This window comes from Pseudopodoces humilis, chromosome 2 (genome assembly GCF_049639895.1).
Source record: "Pseudopodoces humilis isolate 2021_Gansu_Grassland_sample_001 chromosome 2, ASM4963989v1, whole genome shotgun sequence".
Classification (NCBI taxonomy): Eukaryota; Metazoa; Chordata; class Aves; order Passeriformes; family Paridae; genus Pseudopodoces; species Pseudopodoces humilis.
Genome location: NC_142201.1, coordinates 76338570 through 76357385, shown reverse-complemented (window position 1 = coordinate 76357385; position 18816 = coordinate 76338570). Strand labels below are relative to the sequence as shown.

At 37.8% G+C, this 18816-nt stretch overlaps 1 protein-coding gene across 2 annotated transcripts in view; it reads left to right on the top strand.

Annotated features, from left to right (window-relative positions):
* The first annotated feature begins 5618 nt into the window (after positions 1-5618).
* Positions 5619-18816, top strand: part of CNTN5 (contactin 5) — a 603304-nt gene continuing 590106 nt past the window's right edge. For both annotated transcript variants that reach the window (XM_088051481.1, XM_088051480.1), the window contains exon 1: positions 5619-5837. The gene's annotated coding sequence lies outside the window, so the exon portion shown is untranslated. The remainder of the gene's footprint in view (positions 5838-18816) is intronic.

The window sequence follows — 18816 nt, the reverse complement described above, 5'->3', positions numbered from 1 at the left end:
AAAGCTCATGTGACTGTTCCAGGAAGCATTGAAGGTCTGAAAATGACAGGAAGTTTTGCTCTTCCTAGTACTTTTTCACAGTCACAAATCTTCTGGAACAAAAGACAATGACATATACTGTTGGATACTTAAGTTGCCTATGTAATAAATTCTAGATTTCCATTACATTCCTCAACAAAAAAAATCACCGAGGACTGAAGGCTGATTTAAAAATAATGAAAAGCTTAATTCACCTCTAGTGTAGTTATAGCTGCACTATTCTGTAAAGAAAGTTTGCAGTGACAAGGATGCTTCCCACATTGAGTCTCCCTTCTAGTGTATTTCCATTGAACTTAGAGTGGGAGAGAGAAAAAACCCAAATATTTGTTACTAAACACTTAGGGCCATGGGAATTCTACCCCTCATTTCCTTCATTAGTAAGGAAACACTGAATATATTTTTCTTTGCAGCTCTATTCATCTTTTGAAGGCACAATGGCATCCAATTATTTTACAAAGTAGGCTGCAAACCTCTGGTCTATAAGGGCAGAATTCTGCGTACTATTGTTAGATACTTAAACAAAAAACTTTTTTTTTTTTTTTAAGTAGCAACATAAATCAGAGAAATCTGGAACTTCTCAATGTCTTTGAAAAAAAATCAGGCCATTTATATTTAGGTATTGAAATAGAAGTTAGGGAACTAAATTTAGTATCTAGTCCTGTTCTGCATTCAGCAGTCATGGACTCTGACCATTCTATAATTCAGTGGAGGGCAGTTTTTCATCCTTTGTGCTCATGGCTCTTTGGAGATATGGGTTAGAGAGATAGAGGGTTTTATCTTTGTTGCTACTGAGTTTTCATTGCTGCTGGAATATTCAGCTATAATTATGGGCTGTTTGTTTTTGGTTTTTTGTTGGTTTTTTTTAAATTCTGTGCTGCTTAGAGAATGTCTCATTTCCCTTTTCTTTTTTCCCCTACTTTGAGGATTATGAATCAGCACATCCCCTAACTAGCTCCCTATTACAACAGCTCATGTTACCATGGGATAGCTGCAGTGGTCAACAGATCTGTTCTTTCTGCACTCTTTACCCCTTTGTGAATTTTGCTCCCATGTGCAGTAGGAACCTTGCTCTATCTTTGTAGAAGGTAAAATCAGTCTCCAGGGGACACCAGATCCTTCCTGTGCATATGCTGAAGAGCAAGCTGGAAGGAATGAAGAAAACGATGGTGTTGCTTTTCCCAGCACATTAACTAGAAGCTGTATCATAGCATCAAAAGCAATGCATTGTATTTTATAACAGCTTACCCAGGCACGTCCCTCATAAGGTTATGAAAGCGAGGAGAAAATAAGAGTCTGAAAATCCCTTCTCATTTTTATTCTGACTCTGAAAATACTGTATTGCACTTGCACAAGCATGCACAGAAAAGAGGAACCCCCTCTGATGATCAGTTCATCCTTGCTTCTGTCACTAGCCAGGAGACTGATTTTTAAGAACCTGTTCCTCTGGTTTTATTTTGAAACAGTTCCTCACAAAATGAGTAACACTCAGTGGAGCATCAGTGTATGAACGAGTTTGATGAAGGGTTAATATATTCACATCTGTCACTTCCCTATGTCTCCCCCACAGCCTGTGGCTTCTGCAGAGACAAGGGAGCACTCAGCCTGTCCCCTCCTGTCAATAACTGAATACCACAGCATTGTTATTTAGCTCTTTGATGATCATTATTTCAGTAGCAACATACTGCCCATACCTGGATATATCAAAATATATAAGACCCAGACCATTTTCTCTTCAACCAGGCAGCAGTGGAAATTTCCACTGGTGTCGTTCACCAAGTAACAGAATGGCCTCATCATCCTTAAGGTTTTTGACTAACTGCAGTGCAGTTCTGTCATCCTCTCAGGCCACTGCTCAATGAAACAATACATTCAGTTTACAAGTTTCTCTTACAAAATCAAAACGACCATTGTGGCACGCTATAAAGCTGTGATACAAAACATGCTTCATTCTGCTACTTCAAAACTTTTTCAAATAGGTTAACTTTCTCCCAGTCTTTATGTTGGACCAGATGTCATCTGTTTGCACTTCTGAAAATTTAAGAGGCTCAAGTCCCCAGAGCTTGGGGTTTTATTTTTAATTTTATGCAGCAATTTCTTTCCATTGCTAGCATCTCCAGTTTCTTAATTATCTGCTATAACTGAAAGCTTTCATGATAGGCTCTGAATCTTCTGCTGTTTGCCGAAGGCCTGAAGAATTATGCGTCAAATTTACACACAATTCTGCTTATCCCCCTAGAAAATTTTCTTGTAACTCTAATTATACAGCCATGAGGAGTCTATCCAGATGTTCTAGGGGAGGACAAAATATAGTGGTTGCCACTAAAATTATACAGCTGCGTACTAAAATAGGGCAAACGTACACCTTTCAAAAACTACTATTTTCAAATACAGTCCTCCAGGTACTTGAGAGAGCTTCTCATAAATGGAAGAGCAAGAGAAGTTTTCATTATCTCTAAAGATATACCTTCAGTGCTGTTGAAGACACAGAAGAGGAGGAGAAATTTGTGCAGCTAATTCTTTTCTTCAAGATTCACTCCCTGTCTTATATTCTGCAACTGGTCAAGAAAGAACAGTGAAATATCCCAATAGTAATGGTACTGCTCAGATATCTCTCCATGTAGGAAAGAAAAAAAAATACATTATGCTCTGTTTAAAAGAAAAGAGACTGAATGAAAAGAAGTACAAAACAAATAAGAAAAGAGCTCAGAAATGACTCAGACTGCAGATGTGCTGCATCTGTTTGCTTGTTGACTGCAGACATTGAGATAGAGAGATCAAGGTGTTAATTGACAGATAGACAACTAGACCAGATATGCAAAGTGCAGCTAGATTAATTTAAAGTGTATAGCAACAATAGTACTGTAACAATGTGCTGTTTATGCTGATTATAACTCACTGTCCATGCACTAGACACTGGACATACATGCCATAAAACAGCTCAAAATCTTAGAGGGGTGGAGTAGAGCAGGAACTGACCTTGCAAAGGATACACACAATCAAATGAAATTTTAACCTGTTTAAAAGCTGCGTGCCACTTTCCTTTCAAAGAAAGATAAAACTGGTACTCATACAAATCCACTTAATTCCTGATTCTATTGAAGGAAAAGATACAAATACCTCCTTGTAGAAACATTGCTGATGTGAAGTTAAAAAAAGGAAGCAAACATTAAAAGGTGCCATTTATAAGAAAGATGTACTTTGACAAGAACTTTGAGTAAAAGTGAGCTAAAAGAAAAACAGTGTGTAACCCAGTGTGTATGGCCCGAGTGCTGTAAAGTAGTTTTTCAAAATAACCTTATAAACTTCACAAAGGATGAGAAAGACCATAAAGTCAAGTCTTTATGACTTAAAAAACAACAACAACAAAAAATAAATCTGTGGATTTCTTTTAATTTCATCTCTATCTGTTAAAAAAAGTAAACAATGAAATCACTGCTCACAAGTACTTCCTCACTATTTTCATAAATAGATACAGTATGGAAAAAAAATAAATTAGCCAAAATGCTTCTGGCTTTAACATTCACTTTGGAAATATTGAGAAATGGAGCCTTATAAGTTATTAATAAGATCAGAATTAATGCAGTCGCTATTCCTGGCTTCTGATTAAATGTTGTCTTGTAACCTAGTAACACTGGAAATAATGACCAGATGATAATTTTCTGTGAACTGAGTCAATGGAGGGAAGCTTTGATATGTCAAGTTGCAACATTACTTGCCCAGCAGAAATACCTCTGGAGACCCATGCACAGCTGTGGAGACAATTGTCTGCTGTGTTTGTATGGGATAGTGTGTCCAGACAAAGTCCATTTCTAATGATGGATTCATTCTCGCTCTGACACTATGATAGTTAAGATAGCGGGAGATGGTGATGAAGGAACAGAAATATTCAGTCTTAGAATAATAATAAAAAGGAATTGAAAGGAGAGTTTTTTTCAACTCATCCTCACTGACAGTAGTAGGCAGAATTCACTGAACCTGATGTTGAGCTGTAAATCCTCTGATAGACTTCCATATACTGTACAGGACCACAGAACTGTATAAAACTGTGTCACTCATCGCTAGTATCCTATCTTGCTAGAGGCATCAATATAAGAGACAAGCAAAAGACACAGAGAAAAAACCTCATATTAGTATTGCCAAATTAAGACCAGAGTTGTGCAAGAATCCCCAGCAAATTCCAGAATTAATCCAGAGTCTTCATTCTCCTGAATTTAAACCACATAAAGGTCAGGTTTTCAAAATTTAGCCAGAAACTACCAGGGATTAAAAAAAAAAGAAAAAAAAAAAAAGTACAGAGAAAAGTTAGTTAAGAATAATGCGCACACACACACACACACACACACACATACATATTTGTACACCACAGAGCTTCAGAAACCATCAACTACTGAAATGGAGTCACTGAAGCAGAGAAAAATCTCAGAGAATAGGAACAGTGCAATAATTACTCAGTTAATGCATAAGTTAAAAACCAGTCCTAACTACTTGTGGAAGGCAAAGGGGAAAAAAGGCAATGAAAGAAAAGCATAGAAGGCCAGAAAAGTATTAAATCTCATAGCAGAAGTTGTCATTGCCACAGGGAGAAAAACAAAACAACAAAAAAAAATAAAATAAAAGAAGAAAGGAAGGATTAGAATCAGCCTGGATCCTGAGGACAGCCATTAGGGAGCGGCAGAAGAGTGCGAACCCACAAGCTGTAAGGCTGGCAGAGCCGGTCGGGAGCTGCCCGTGGCTGCGCGGGGCCGGCCCGGGCGGGGCGCTGCCGGCCGCGGGGCGGGGATGCAGCGCGGCGCGGGTGGGTGATGGGGACGGGAGCGCCGGGGAAAGCGGCTGCCGGAGCCGCGGCGTTCCGGTTACCGACCCCGAGCTGTCTGCCCCGGGTGTGCCTCCAGCCCGAGCAGCCGCGCTGCAGAGGAGGAGAGCCGAGCTGCGCTGCGGTCAGCAGCAGCCGCGGCCCCCGGGCTCCCGGCTCCGGCTGCAGGGCGCGGGGGTAGGGAGGGTCATAACCGCTGGAGAGGAATAAAACGCATTAAAAACAAAAATAATAAAAAAATAATAATAATAAAAAACCAAAACAAAACAAAAAAAAAACAAAAACCAAACCTGGAGGGAGGATGGGGAAGGGGATGAGAAGGAGAGAGGAGAGGATGGGGTCAGAAAGTGGCGGATGGAAGAAGCTGGTGTCTTGGGTTAGAGGAGAAGGAGATAAGAGGACAGCGCTCGCCAGCTTGCCCTCTTGCCTTCACGCTCCGGGGCAGAGGAGTGAAGCGGCGAAAATCGGGGAGGAAGGTGGAGAGGAGCAGGAGGAGGAGGAGAGCGGGAGGAGGGGGGTCCTTGCGCGCTTAGGGGTAGGGGCGAGCGGCGGGCGGCGGTGTGAGATGGCACTCACATAAACACACATCCACAGCGTCTATAGATCCGCACGCGTCCAGGCAGGGGCGGGCAGAGCCTCCGCCGCCCCCCCGGGAGCAGCCGGGGGAGGCGCCTCGGTCCCCCCGCCGGGAGGGGGCACGGCGGGGCCGGGAGGGGCTCGCGGGAGCTGCCGGCGCGGATGCCTTCACCTGGGGCTTTCCATCACTGAGCCAGCCGAGGAGGAGAGGCGGTCGGGTCTGGAGAACTACCTCTGGATGGTTTAAAAAAAAGAGAGAGAGAAAAAAAAAAAAAGGGAAAAAACCCAACTCTGCAATCCTCTGCTCCCCCAGGCTCAGCACCATAAGGGACTGCTATATTTGAGGCTGTCAGGAGGATGGGAGAGAGACACTGAGAGTCAGGGCGAGAGAGACGGTGCCACAGCAGCGGTAAGTGTCTGTGCCGTTCCCCCAGCCAGGCACTGATTTCTCTGGTTAGACTTTGGAGTGTATGCAGATTATTTGTTGTAATATCCATCGCAGCATCTCTGTGAGCAGTCTACGGTGAAGCCGGCAACGGTGAGAGATCCCATTTTTGGGCTGCAGGTTTATGTGTTTTGCTTTTTTGTTTTGAATCTTATGTTGAAATAGTCATAATTGAGCAGAAAAGTTGAAGCAGAAATTACTGTGATCTGCTATATGCTTCCTGTCATTTAACTAGGGAGCAAACTACTGCAGTGAATGAGTTGTGAAAAGAGATGTGAGGCTTTTAGTACAAATACATACTCCAGAGAAGGAATGCCTATTCAAATGTGCTAATTTTTTATGTTTGGGAGAGCTACCGTGCTAATGCTTGAGGGTGAATCAGGAAATAACCCAGCATATTGAGTTTATAGTGATGCACTGAAAGTTGTGTTGTTTTGAGTTTTGAATGATACTTGGCTTTGGGATAAACATTTATCTCTGGAATTAGAAAAGTACAGTGCCAGGACTCCTTGCTGACAGGCAGAGATGGAATTACATAAAGATGCACTGATTTTTCCTCTCTGATATGAGGACAGTTAATAGGACTATGTGGAATGTCTGTGAACTGGCTAGAAGATGAACTGAGAGTTATTGTGATGTGGAGCACAAAACTGTCTTTTGAAAATTTTTAAATAAAAAAAACAAAAAATCCATATCTATACTTCCCCAGATGTTTAATTGCATTTCTATTAAGCTCAGAAACTTCATGTAACAAAAGTTAGACATGATAATGTAATGTGAGTACTTAGGACTTAAGTTTTCTATGTGTTGCAATATTTCAGAAATGTAGATTAAAGTTTTTTCAAAGTTTTGGGTTTTTTTTTGTTAAAAAGTAATGCTTCCTTGGAATTACACAATTTTAGTTGTTTTGTTTTCTTTTTTTTTTTTTAAATGAAGAAGCTGGTGCCAGTTTCTTTTTTGAGGAGTTCTGGTATTCCCCTAGACCTCAGTGAGGTGTTGATGAGACCCTGAAGTTTGAAACTACAAATAAATTGCACACTCACTATTAGCCAAAAGCTAAAGAGAGATTCCTGATAATTAAAATTTGAATGACATTTTCTGATTAATAAAAGTGCCTTTAATTCTTGCTGAGTTATAGTACCACTCCTTCAGAAGTACTTTATGGCAATCAATATTAGCGCAAGATCAGTTCATTCTGATTAATATTATTATGGGAGTTATTGAAAGAATTAGCAATAACTAGGCCATTACTTTAAAAAGCTATCAAATGCTCTAGTATAATTTCTAAAAATATATTTAATAAATTGACTTCAGTTATTATAACCCTTACCTCCAAAGTTTCAAGTAAAACAAAAAAACCCCAAACCCCAACTTCCCCCCCACCCCAAAAATCCCTTGCCTATCTTGTTGTGAGGGGAAAGGCAAATGCTTGTTTACTATTCAGGCATGCTGAAAGGAAGACAGAAAACCTGAGATGTGAACTATTGTAACTGAAGAATGTTTTATGTACAGTGGCCTTCAGCAGAGATATACTGTTGATATACCATGGTAATATTTAAAAGACGTAGTTAAGAAGAAAAAGTTTTGGAAGACAACAAGTATGTTATGGGGGGTGAAGTGTTAAGCACTCTTGAAGGTGATAACAGCTAAGTAGTTCTATAAGTGGACTATTGAACATGCAGCACTTCTGTTTCATACACTTGCAAAGCAAATGCCCATGCAAAAAGTCAGAACTTGCAGAGCACGATACAAAAGTGTGAAGATAGCTATGGATAGTTGGGAGATAAAAAGTGTAGGTTATTGGTCAGTATGAAACTGAAGGTCATATTTTGAATTCTAGGTAAAAATATCGGGGGAAAGGATATTAATTTCATTTTATAACGAGGGCAGATGTACTGAGAAGGAAAACAGGAAATAAAAACATCTCACTGACTGAATTCTATTTAAGAATTTGAAAGAAAGCAGCTTTGAGAACACGTCTTGAGGAAAAATATCATAGCAGCTAAGATAAAAGGTGTGATTAAAAGCTCTGCTGTTAGAAAATAATAAAGGGGAGTTTCAAGAAATGCATAACTTGGAGGACAGATTCAATACAGGAAGGTCGTGACTGGTAAATTTGCTTGAGTCCCCTGAATAAGTTGCTGACATGGTGAACTATTGGGGAATCAGTGATATGATTTATGGGAGTTTCACAAAATGTCCAGTTCTGTGCTTCACAAAATATTGATTTGGAGAGTAAATTTTTGAAGGAGAGCTGGAACAAATTCAAACCTGACTTAGACATAGGGACCAGAGGGTGTCAGTAAAGGTAAAGAGCTCTGTATGGAAAGAGGAGGTTAAAAGTATGATGCTTTAAGTGACAGTCTGAGATGCAGATTTCCCTCCTGCTTGTTACAAATCCGGTATGTTCAAAAAGGCTAAATCTGATTTGCTAGAAATATAGAGAAATCTGTTCCACTGAACAGATTCAACACACTGAAAGTTCTCTGATTAGGTTAATGATAGAAATATTTATTTTAAATTAATGCAAGTCTTTACAAAAGACATCATAGAAATCTGTGTGTTAAGAATATACACACCAAGGTATTGAGCTGCCTGAGGTGATTGGTTCTGTGGCATTGAAAAAAAAAATCGTTCTTCTGACTCATTTTTTCTTTTTGCTTGTAGCCTGCAACACAGATTTTAGTTCCTATGAATGCACTGCATAATTTGCTACTGTTGGTCTGATCCCTCCTTATGCTCCTGCTAAAGCTTCTGCATTGCACTTTATCTGAGTTTCAGAACAACCTCAACCATTTGAACAATTTCTTGTGCTCTAAATGCTTAATAAAATCCACCACAGTTTACACCGCATTCTTAATTCCCTGAGAATCAATGTGAAATATACATTTGCTTGCTAATACTATATTGGTAGAAGCTTCACAGAATATTTTCTTCCTTCTGTGCATGGCTTCTCTGATGCTTTTTTCAGGGTCTCTTACACCCTGGATTAACAACTTCTTAGTGCTTTACAAGGGAAAAATACTCTTTCTGGAAGTGGTGGAGTGCCTACAGATTCTTATCTCCTGAGTGGTTTTGATCAATAACACTCTATTAGGGGATGGGTTTGCAACTCCTGAAATAGTTAAAACTTTATAAGGTAAATATATTCTTATTTTGCTTAAAGATTTCAAAGCCTTATAATGTGTGTATACGTATGTATAAATGTGTTTATACATGCACATATATAGAAAAGCAATGATTCTGTGTCTTTGCAAGCTGCAATAGCAGCAACAGTAACATTTTCTAGTTGGTGGAAGGAAATGTGATCTGTTTGTTTTTATAATTAATTTCTTGCCTGATTTATGAAAATATCCCAAAGTGTGTGAGCCATAAGAAAATCTGATCTTTGCTTATGCGCTGGTTTCTAGAAGGAAGTTCAGGATGATTTCTCACTGTATTTCATAAAGGCAGCAAATCAATTCTAAGGTGTTGGAAGTGGATAAGTAATAAGGGAAATTCTGTGTCAGATTCTGTGTGTTGAGAATGCAATAAAACATTAGAATTTCCATCCATGCTACAGCTGATGTTCTTGATCACAACGTGCTCATTCTGTGTAGTGATCCACTCAGACTAGCTCCTAAGCTCACAGAGCCATGAGGTTATGTCAGAATGATGCATGCTTTCATGTACTAGTTACACCACCATAGCTCACCTCTCTACATCTCCTTCAGGACCAAACTTACATGTCAGTCTTGGGAAAAATTGATAACTCTTCTCCATTCCCATACCTAGAAATAGAAAATACATCAAACTCTTTCCATCCATCAGCAGCCTCTTTTGGGAATCTCCTTTTTCAGCACACTCTTAAAGGTTTTCTTGTAAATGGTGTTAAAACATGATGCTGTCTTTGGAGAACCTTCAGCAGCTGAAACTAAAAGCAGACAAACTTTGCAGGTAGTTCACTGTAGTTCCTGAGAGGGGTAAAGAATGACAACTTTTCACTCAACATACAGGAACTTTGGCTTCAGCCTTCTCGTGAGTGAAAAATGTTCAGTTTTTAACAGTTAAAGGTTTACTATATATTCACTGGGACTCCTAGCCTTCATATTGTTTTGGTCAAGGCTAGATATACAGCTTTGTAATCCATGTTAGACATAGTACCATGCTAGTCTTTTGGGTGTCTTCTCTTACTAAATAGCATCACTTTGCAAGAATTCACAAATCACATTTGATTTTTGTTGGGTTTATAGTCTTCATTGAGTATGTGATGGACATTGCCCTGTGGCTGCGACAGTCCTGCTGTGGGTTGTAACCACCTTGCTATGCATTCAATCAGGAGTAGTGGTTGCACAGATGGGCAGGTAAATGAAGAAGATTGTTTGGTCACAGTAACAGAAGAAGATGATCTAAAAGCATAATGGCCTTATAATAATATTTTGAGAAGATATTCAGGCACTAGACTTGAAAAGTTCTTGCTTAGCCATCAAGAGACATATTCAGAAGTTATGTTTGCTGCAATATTCTCCCCACAAATGTGCCCTCAAAACTAAATGGTAAATGGCAGGGATATTAACAGAAATTTACTTTTGGGAAAGGTGATTAATTTTTAACTGTCCAAGAACACCTATATCATAAGTTCCAAAAAATAACCCATTGTCCCCATTAGCTTACTCCACAGACTTTCATATGCCATTTATGCTTTGTTCTTCACAGTACTCCACATAGATTTGAAGTGTAATGAACAAACCCACACCAAAATCAATAAAGTCCCAGTATATGTTCTACCTCTTCTTCTGAGGTGGTTCTCACAGAGAACATTTTCCTAAAGTTAATTATTACAGACACTCCAAGAAATTACTCTGGGCAGGCTAAAGCACCTGGGTGATATTCAGCAATGCTGGTCTGACAAAGTCATTCAACTTCATGATGTCCATATTACTACAATGTAATCACAATTATTATTTACCTTTACATTTATTCTTGTGATGGCTTGGATGGGTGGCAAGATATACAGAATGGATGAAATAGAAAATACTGACAACTTCAGGAACTTGTTCCTATATAGGAATTTTTATATGCCTAGCACAAAAATGAATTTGAAGTTCTTGACACAGAGATAAATTAAAATTCCATTCAATTTGTTTTTCCTGTGCTTACTAATTTCTTTCCTATAAGCATTCATTGCCTGGAATGTTGTACTACAGCCTGCTTTCTGGACAAAATTAATGATAATAATCTTTGTATAGTGTTAGTATAAAAAGTGCCACAAAGTATAGTGGCACTTTAAAAGCAACACTCCCCCAGGTATATTTCTGTGCTTACTATATATATTACTTTGATGTATAGTTCAACAATTGTATATATAAATTTTAGATTTTTCTTTTTTACTATAGCTTGTAGGTACATCTGTTCACATATATATTTAAAAAAATGCACATGCCACATTAAAGTGCAGTTGTTTCAACCATCTAATTTACATCACAAATCTATACTAAATATTATTTAGATTAGAACCCTGATTGCCCTAGATGATTTTTTTATTAGCAAGGTCCTTTATTCCATTATAAAATGTGTCATCATCGTGGCAACTAGGCATGATAGTCATAAATCAAGATTGCGTTGCACTGAGGTCTGTAAACAAAAAATGATCCCTGAATCAAGGAATGTGTGGCTTAACTCAAAGATTTCCCTTTTTTTCGCTGTTATTTCTGACCTTTGAAGAGCTTATAGCTAAGGAAAGACATCTGTGTTTCACAACCATGCTACCATGATCATGTACAGATGTCTTCAAGATCACCTCCCACACCAGAAGAAAAGCCCAAGATACTATCTGCAACACGATGACATGTGCAAGGATCACACATATATGCTACAAAATGTCTTGAAAATTGCTCTGAAGACTGTAGCAGCAGTCCACAATTGCTTCTGAAATATGTACTTTTTAGACCCCTTTTCTAAATTAACTTATTCTTCAGGTTACCAAAATGTCACACAGATCAAAACTTATTATAAACAAGCATATGGACTTTCACATGACATTCTTTTAAAAGGTAAGTTCTCCTTATTAAAGCTTTTTTATTTATTTTGTCATTCCAAAAATAATGAATTAACAGGAATAAATAATTTACTCACTCTTGTACCACGACCTTATTCTTTGTTTGGCTTTTGACTTTTGCACATCTGAGGTGATACAAGGTCCTGATTTCTCAGTCTCATGCTGTGCAAGATGCTCAAAATGTTCTTACTCCCCTGTAACATATGCAGTGTCATGTGTTGTTGCTGCTTACATAAAACTCAGCTCAGGGACTCTGGGAATAAAGCCATGACTTCTCTGATGTCATAAAGTCTCTCTGAAGTGTGTGTGCACAGGTTTTCAACTCAAAACCAGTTGTGTAGTATTTCCTCTGTCTGGACTTTGGAAGCTATTTCTTGGACATTGAAGTAACTTCAGACTTGAGGAAGACTGACTGTTGCATGTTTGAGAAGAGGTATAATTGAAAATGTATTCCAGATCAGATAACCAGGGAGGATAACTTATTAAGGGGGCCGTTGGAATGTAATTTAGAAAACATGATATATAGCTGAAATGTCTGCAGTTTTGTTTTCCCCCTTGCATATCACATCTGACTGATTGCTAAGATCTAAGTATTTATTTGTCTTATCAATCACTTTGTGCCTGAGTCATTCACTGATGAGCGTAATCCTCTGTTTGTGACTTCAAAAGACATCTCTGGAGGAAATTTGAATGTCCTCAGCAAGGAATTGAGACATTACTGAAGGCTTCAGGTAGGAGGAAGATGTTTGCACAAGGGGCATATTAATCAACAACTGGAGAAAATAAGCAGCATCAAAGCAGAGCAATTCAGTTGAATTTGGATTAAATTCTTGAATATTTTCCATAAAGTAGAAGCAAGACAGACTGATTGGTTCAAACCATACAGAACCCGAAGTTTTTCCCTAGGAAATAAATACAAGTTGAGAAAATCGGGAAGCATTAATTGTACAGGAGCACTAAAGATTCTACACTTGAAAGGTCATTGCCTAATGTCTGTTGTCTCTGTAAGTTTTCATTAAGTATCCATAAATTACTAGCAAGATTCCTTCTCTGTCAATCTTTGCAAAATAGTTCCATTGAAGCAGCATGACTTTAATTGTAAAGGAATGTAAAGGAATTTGCCAAGGATTTCTGTCAAAGCTTACAAAAATATGTTGAAATTATAAACAATATGTGCATGATTATATAGGATTATAGGATTTGTGAATGAGAATAATGTGTGAGAGAAAGAAGAATTTATCATAGTTTTTTGTTATTTTGCTTCAACAGAAAATGATTAGTAGTTTCAGATGTCACGTTCTGCATCAAGTAAAAGCTGGCATATGAGAAAATACAGTCAGCTGAAGCACTTGTAATGTTTATTGAAGATAATGTCTATATCAAAAACTGCATGCTAGTTTCATGTATTATCTAAGATTTAAAAAAAAAACAGCAGGCTTTTTTTTCTGAGGATTGGTTTAAAGTCAAAGCAGCATGGGTTATGAAAAACCTCTCTAAAATCTGTAATGGACACACTTGCTCTTTGGAACCTACAATAAAGTAACAGAGAAGCTCAAGGGATCCCAAGAGTTTATCTAAAAGCTACCTGTAGGTGGTATAATAAGATCTGGAATATTTAGCAGTGTAAATAGCTATATGCAAGGCAGTGACTTTGGACTTTTTGTTATTATTTCTGGGTTTATTATAGAATTGCAATGATGTAACAGCAAAGCAAATACAAACGTTTACAAGTTATTGAGACTTCAACCTTCTTTGAATTGTCTGAGAAAAACATCCATTAACTTGAAAATAAAAATTAAACAGAACAAAATCAGCTTTCAGCATCAAGCACACTAAGCTTAGAGTTGTTTTACTTCTTTATAATACAGGGCAGATTTTAAGACAACTAACAGATATAGGAAGAAGCCCTTTTTCATTGTTCAAGGAAACAAATATTTTGGCAGATTATAGACAGAAGGTCCTATTGAGGAGATTTTTACTACTTTCTACTAATTTTTATTTTTCATTTATTAGTTACTAGTGTATAAAGATATTGTTGGATTTGTGTCTTTAGTTATAATTATTCCTTCTTAGTGTAGTCTGTTTTATTGCCATTTTCCTTTTATTTCCTCATCACCTGAGGTTTTCTCACATGTTGGCTGGCATGAAATTAGTTTTCTTAATTTGTATGCTTGGTTTGCCTTTTCTGTAATTTGTATTTTATTGCTAATGTCAGACAAAGAAGGAGATGAGGGAAGTATTGAGAACACAATCCTTCATCAGTTCCCATTGCCACCTATAAAGGCAGCAAATAAATGTATTCTGTTAATGCAGTAAAGTCAGAGTCCTTGTGCCTTGAGATACATTAAAGACTCTCTAGCACTCCAAGAACTGCCAAATTAGATGATGCCAAGGGAAAAGACAAGAAAAAAGGAATAAGAAAAAAAGCACTTGCACATAAAATTCACACTGCATTTAACAAGCATAAGAGAAAAACACTTATCCAAAGCCGAAAGTACAGGTCACTACAGCTCAAGTTTAAGAGCAAGGCTTTCCACTGAGTGTCTGCAAACACAGGCCGGGTAGTGCAGAAATTGTGAGAACCATGCAGTGATGAATCCCCTTTTCTCTGCTTGGTGCTAAGTGAGGGAAAGAAGGGGAAAGTCCACATAAATTATTCACCTATTGTGTCACAGACCTGCACCTGCAAATGGATAATCCCTCTATTAGTGTTGTGGAGGGTCACACAGCACACACACACACAAAACACTGTTCTAGGTTACTTTTTTTATATACTGGGTAGAAGCTCACACTGGAGCACCACTGGGAATCAGGTATTGTGCCTATCATCCCATCAAGTCATATCACTCCTAAAAATGCTTTGGGTAGTATAGATTAGCTTTTCTATGAGTATATTTCTTCTCACTCAAAGCATGCATTTAAAGTGTCTTTTTGAATATAATGAAAGTAAGCAGTTAAAATCTATTGGCCACTAGCACCTGCTGACTGTTGTTTTCATTAACAGTTTGTGCATCTCTTTAATCTCTTTAATGCCTCTTCTAGATTGCTTTCCTCATTGCCTCAATAGGGTCAGATCCTCACATTTTGCCTTGTTGTAATTGTCATCAGGTTTTTGTAGCTAGTCTTTACTCCGAGGGACTCAAAACCAAGAGACAAATTCTCTGCTGGCGTAAGCAAGTGCAGCAATGCTAAATTTGGTGGAATCCTGACTGCTCATTTTAAAGCTGCTTCACCACCTTGAATTTTCCTACAGTCCTCAACCACTACTACTCTATGAAGCACATTTTGCCACTGGCAGTGACTGAGGAATTCTAGGTCGGATTTTAAATCTGTTACCAAATGTATTCTGGCTATGCTAGTGACAAGCAGCACTGCACAAAAATTACCCATATTTGTTCTGTAAGTGTCCATCTGCAGCAATGATGATTTTCTGCCTAAATATTTTATTCTTCTGTGAATGTGCAAAAATATGAATTTTTTTTTTCTCTCCTGCTGGTTCTGCTGACAAGCAGAACTTTTTCATACAGCTCTATAATTAGGCTCCAGAGTCCTGTGGAGACACACAGCAGAGTGGTAGGCTTTATATTCTGCAACACTAAAAAGTTGCAGTTCACAAACCTGTGTGCTTATATCTGTCCCACCTCTTTGCAAGCTATAACTAGACTCTTCCATTCCCTTTGAATCTGTCCCCTTGTGTCTAACAAAAACGAGAATTTTGAGTGTTTCCAGCCCTAAACTGCAAATCAGCACTCGACCACTGGGTGAAACTTTTGACCGGATGGAATGGAGTTTCAGGCCATCATGGAAAATACAAGCAGAGGAATCTTCAGGTAGTGCAATGAAACAATCAAAATTTATATAAAAAACATATAACACTAATTGTGTTTTCACACAATTCTTTTCAGCATGAATGTGAATTTTTGTTGTGGTTTCTATCACATTACAGTGTTCCCGATCACAAAGTCCAATGATGATGTTCCTATAGCAAAAAGATAGTTGTAAAGAAGTAGATCACTGGTAGAAGTCGTTATGTAGAATATTATATATTGCTATTGTATGACCTTTGGGGAAATCTTCCATTTTCCTTTAAGAAAACCTTCAAATTCTTTAGCGTTAAAACATGCTACTGTAGAGAACATGAATCTTTGTTACTTCAGGCCAAAGATAGCCACAAACACCAGTAAATTAGTAACATTACTTTTGCCTCCTAAAAATTGTTAACATCTGAGATTTCACAATTGCTAATCTTCTCTCCAAACCATTTAGAAATATGAACTGATAAGATTTTTTAGCTTTGCATTGGTGCAGTTTAGAGCAAAAGGTTTTCATGTTGCAGCTAATGAGAATTGCTGTTTAATCTTAGCACTGCTAACAGCAAGAAGAACATTTCCTGTCCTTAGCTCATTTTTACAGGTTTAATTAATAATGTAGACAGTTGAGTCTGCCTGCTTGAACTAAAATAATTAGCAGAGAGTAAACAAACACTTTAGGTTTCACTTTATGAATGGCGTGGTGCCACTTTAAATATTTAACGTTTTGATCTTAGTGACCAATCAATTCTTGAAAAGTGCCAGGTTACCCTGACAATTCAAGCAAGAAAGCTGAGCTGTGAGAAAAGGTAGGCTCCTGTAACTGCTTCTGACCAGCAAGGGCTGCAACAAATGATGTCTTAAAATGCATGTTAAAAATTGGGGTATGAAAAGGTAAGAGCTATCAGAAAAGGAATGGTAAAAAATCAGAGAGGAGGGGGAGAGGATAGAAAGGTGTGTAATGCAGCTCAGTGTCTAGCTGATTAGTCAGATCTCCATTTGAGTCTTACAGGAGACAAGTGTCTCATGCACATTTAAATTTCAGGTAGTGATTTATTCCTCTGTATATTCAGGGAAAAAAAAAAGAAAAAATGTCCCTCTTAGTGAAATTTATTGGCTTTTAAATATTGATGGTCTGGAGAAGAAGAGACCCAGACCCTGCCAGGAAAGCAGTCAGAGCTTATGTGTAGAGCATGCTGAAAACAGAAGAGATTGCAGTATTTTTTCCAGAGAAACATGTACACGTGTTCTGAACAACTTCATACAGTCTTAAACTAACACTTAACCAAACTTGACTGCATTTCAGTGAAGCAGTCTTAGGTGTAGTCCTGAACTTGACTACAGTAAGTGCCTTGAAGAAAGGAATGCTAATTACAATTAATCTTTACTTCATGGCATGGAATTATAGCCATTTTGTACTTCTATCAGACACATTCAAAACCATGCTGCTTAATCTTAAAAATGTCTTTATTTTTGTAGATTATGTCTTTCAAACCCCAGTATTTCTTTCCTATCAGGTTTTAGCTTTCTTATAAAAAACACAAAAACATTGAGTAGCTGATAAACACATCATAAAAATTAAAAAATAAATCTCTGATTCAGTCAAATGTAGTTCCTTTTCAATGCATAAAATATTCAGAAAAACAGGTCTCCATTTGATTTTTTCAGGAGACTAGATAAAGATGCAACCAATTCCATGTAAGACTAGGGAATAATATTATTTTCTGGCTGGTGTAAACTCAAAGAAATATCTGCAAGGTTCATACTGTGCCCACTTTGATAAATTAGCTCTATTACTGCAGCCCATGATGAGGCTTCTGAGCTGTAACTCACAAGAGTTTTCCCTCCAACTCTTTTTGGTAATCAATGATCATATTTAGGAGAGCCTTAACTGTTTTTCATATTTCACACTAGATTTGCAGGATTGACAGAAAAAAAACAAACAAAAAAATTTTCTTACCTGCTGTGTTTGTTACAGAAAACACTGCACAATGTTTGATATGACTCCCTGGTGTGCCATTTATGTATGGTTACTTTCTCAAGAAAGTTCAAACTTTGGTTATATTTTTCAGTTGAGCATGCTCCCTTCAAGATTTTAAAGACAGTGCTGCAAGTCCCTTTCCATTTGGGTAGAAGTTTCCTGGAAGTGTGCTCTGGAGTGGCAGCAGGTTTTGAGAGGCTTTGGATACAGCCTCTGTGGGAAACTGGCTCATCTCATCCTCATGCTGGGGTGGGAGATTTTCACCTCTCAGTGACACCAATACAACAGAACTGAAGCTTTAGATGTCTGAATCATTGTCACTATTTTTTTTTTTTTTTCCCCATTTGGAGACAATCAACAAATTATCGCAGTCATTTAAGGAAAAGGGAGACTTACAGGAGCTTCCATATTAAGTGATTCAATTTTTATTTATTTATTTGTAATAATCTTTGGTGACCACATTTGGGTGCTTATTTATTAATGAAAATCCAGATATGAATGTGAAAAAAAACCCCACTTTATTTTGTTCAAATATTTTGTTTCTTTCACATTGTTTTTCTTTTCCAGATTTAAAATGTTCTTTTGATGTATTGAAAATAAAATTCCATTCCTGACTGGGATTTTGCTGTTGATTGTCATAAAACTTTAAAATCTATTTTTAATCCAGTTCATCTATTAACTGGAACTGGTTCTGAGCAACCAAGGACCTAATTTTCACACTGTATCTATTCTCCCATCTGTAGAAACTGATGATGCAAGCATTAGGGAAGGAGTCAGTTAACTGTTCATTGTCTCTTCATGGCTTTTTCTGTGACACAGAAAACTCTAAAACTGGTAGCTAAAAGCAGTTAGATCACTTTGTTGCCAAGGTAATAAAATCCATGAGCTTTCAGAATAAGCAGATTTATTGTATGATATTTAATGTTCATGGCTGACTAAGAAAAAAAATGTAACAGCTTTTCATGGGAGATAAAGTGTACATCTTTTGGAATAGCAGTTTGCAATTTTTGGGTAGTTTACAGAGCCTGTACTAGATGAGGTGTGAACTAAGGAGAGGGGAAAGGGATCTTTAATTACCCAAGACTGCCAAGAACAATGCCTTTGCATCCCAAGCCA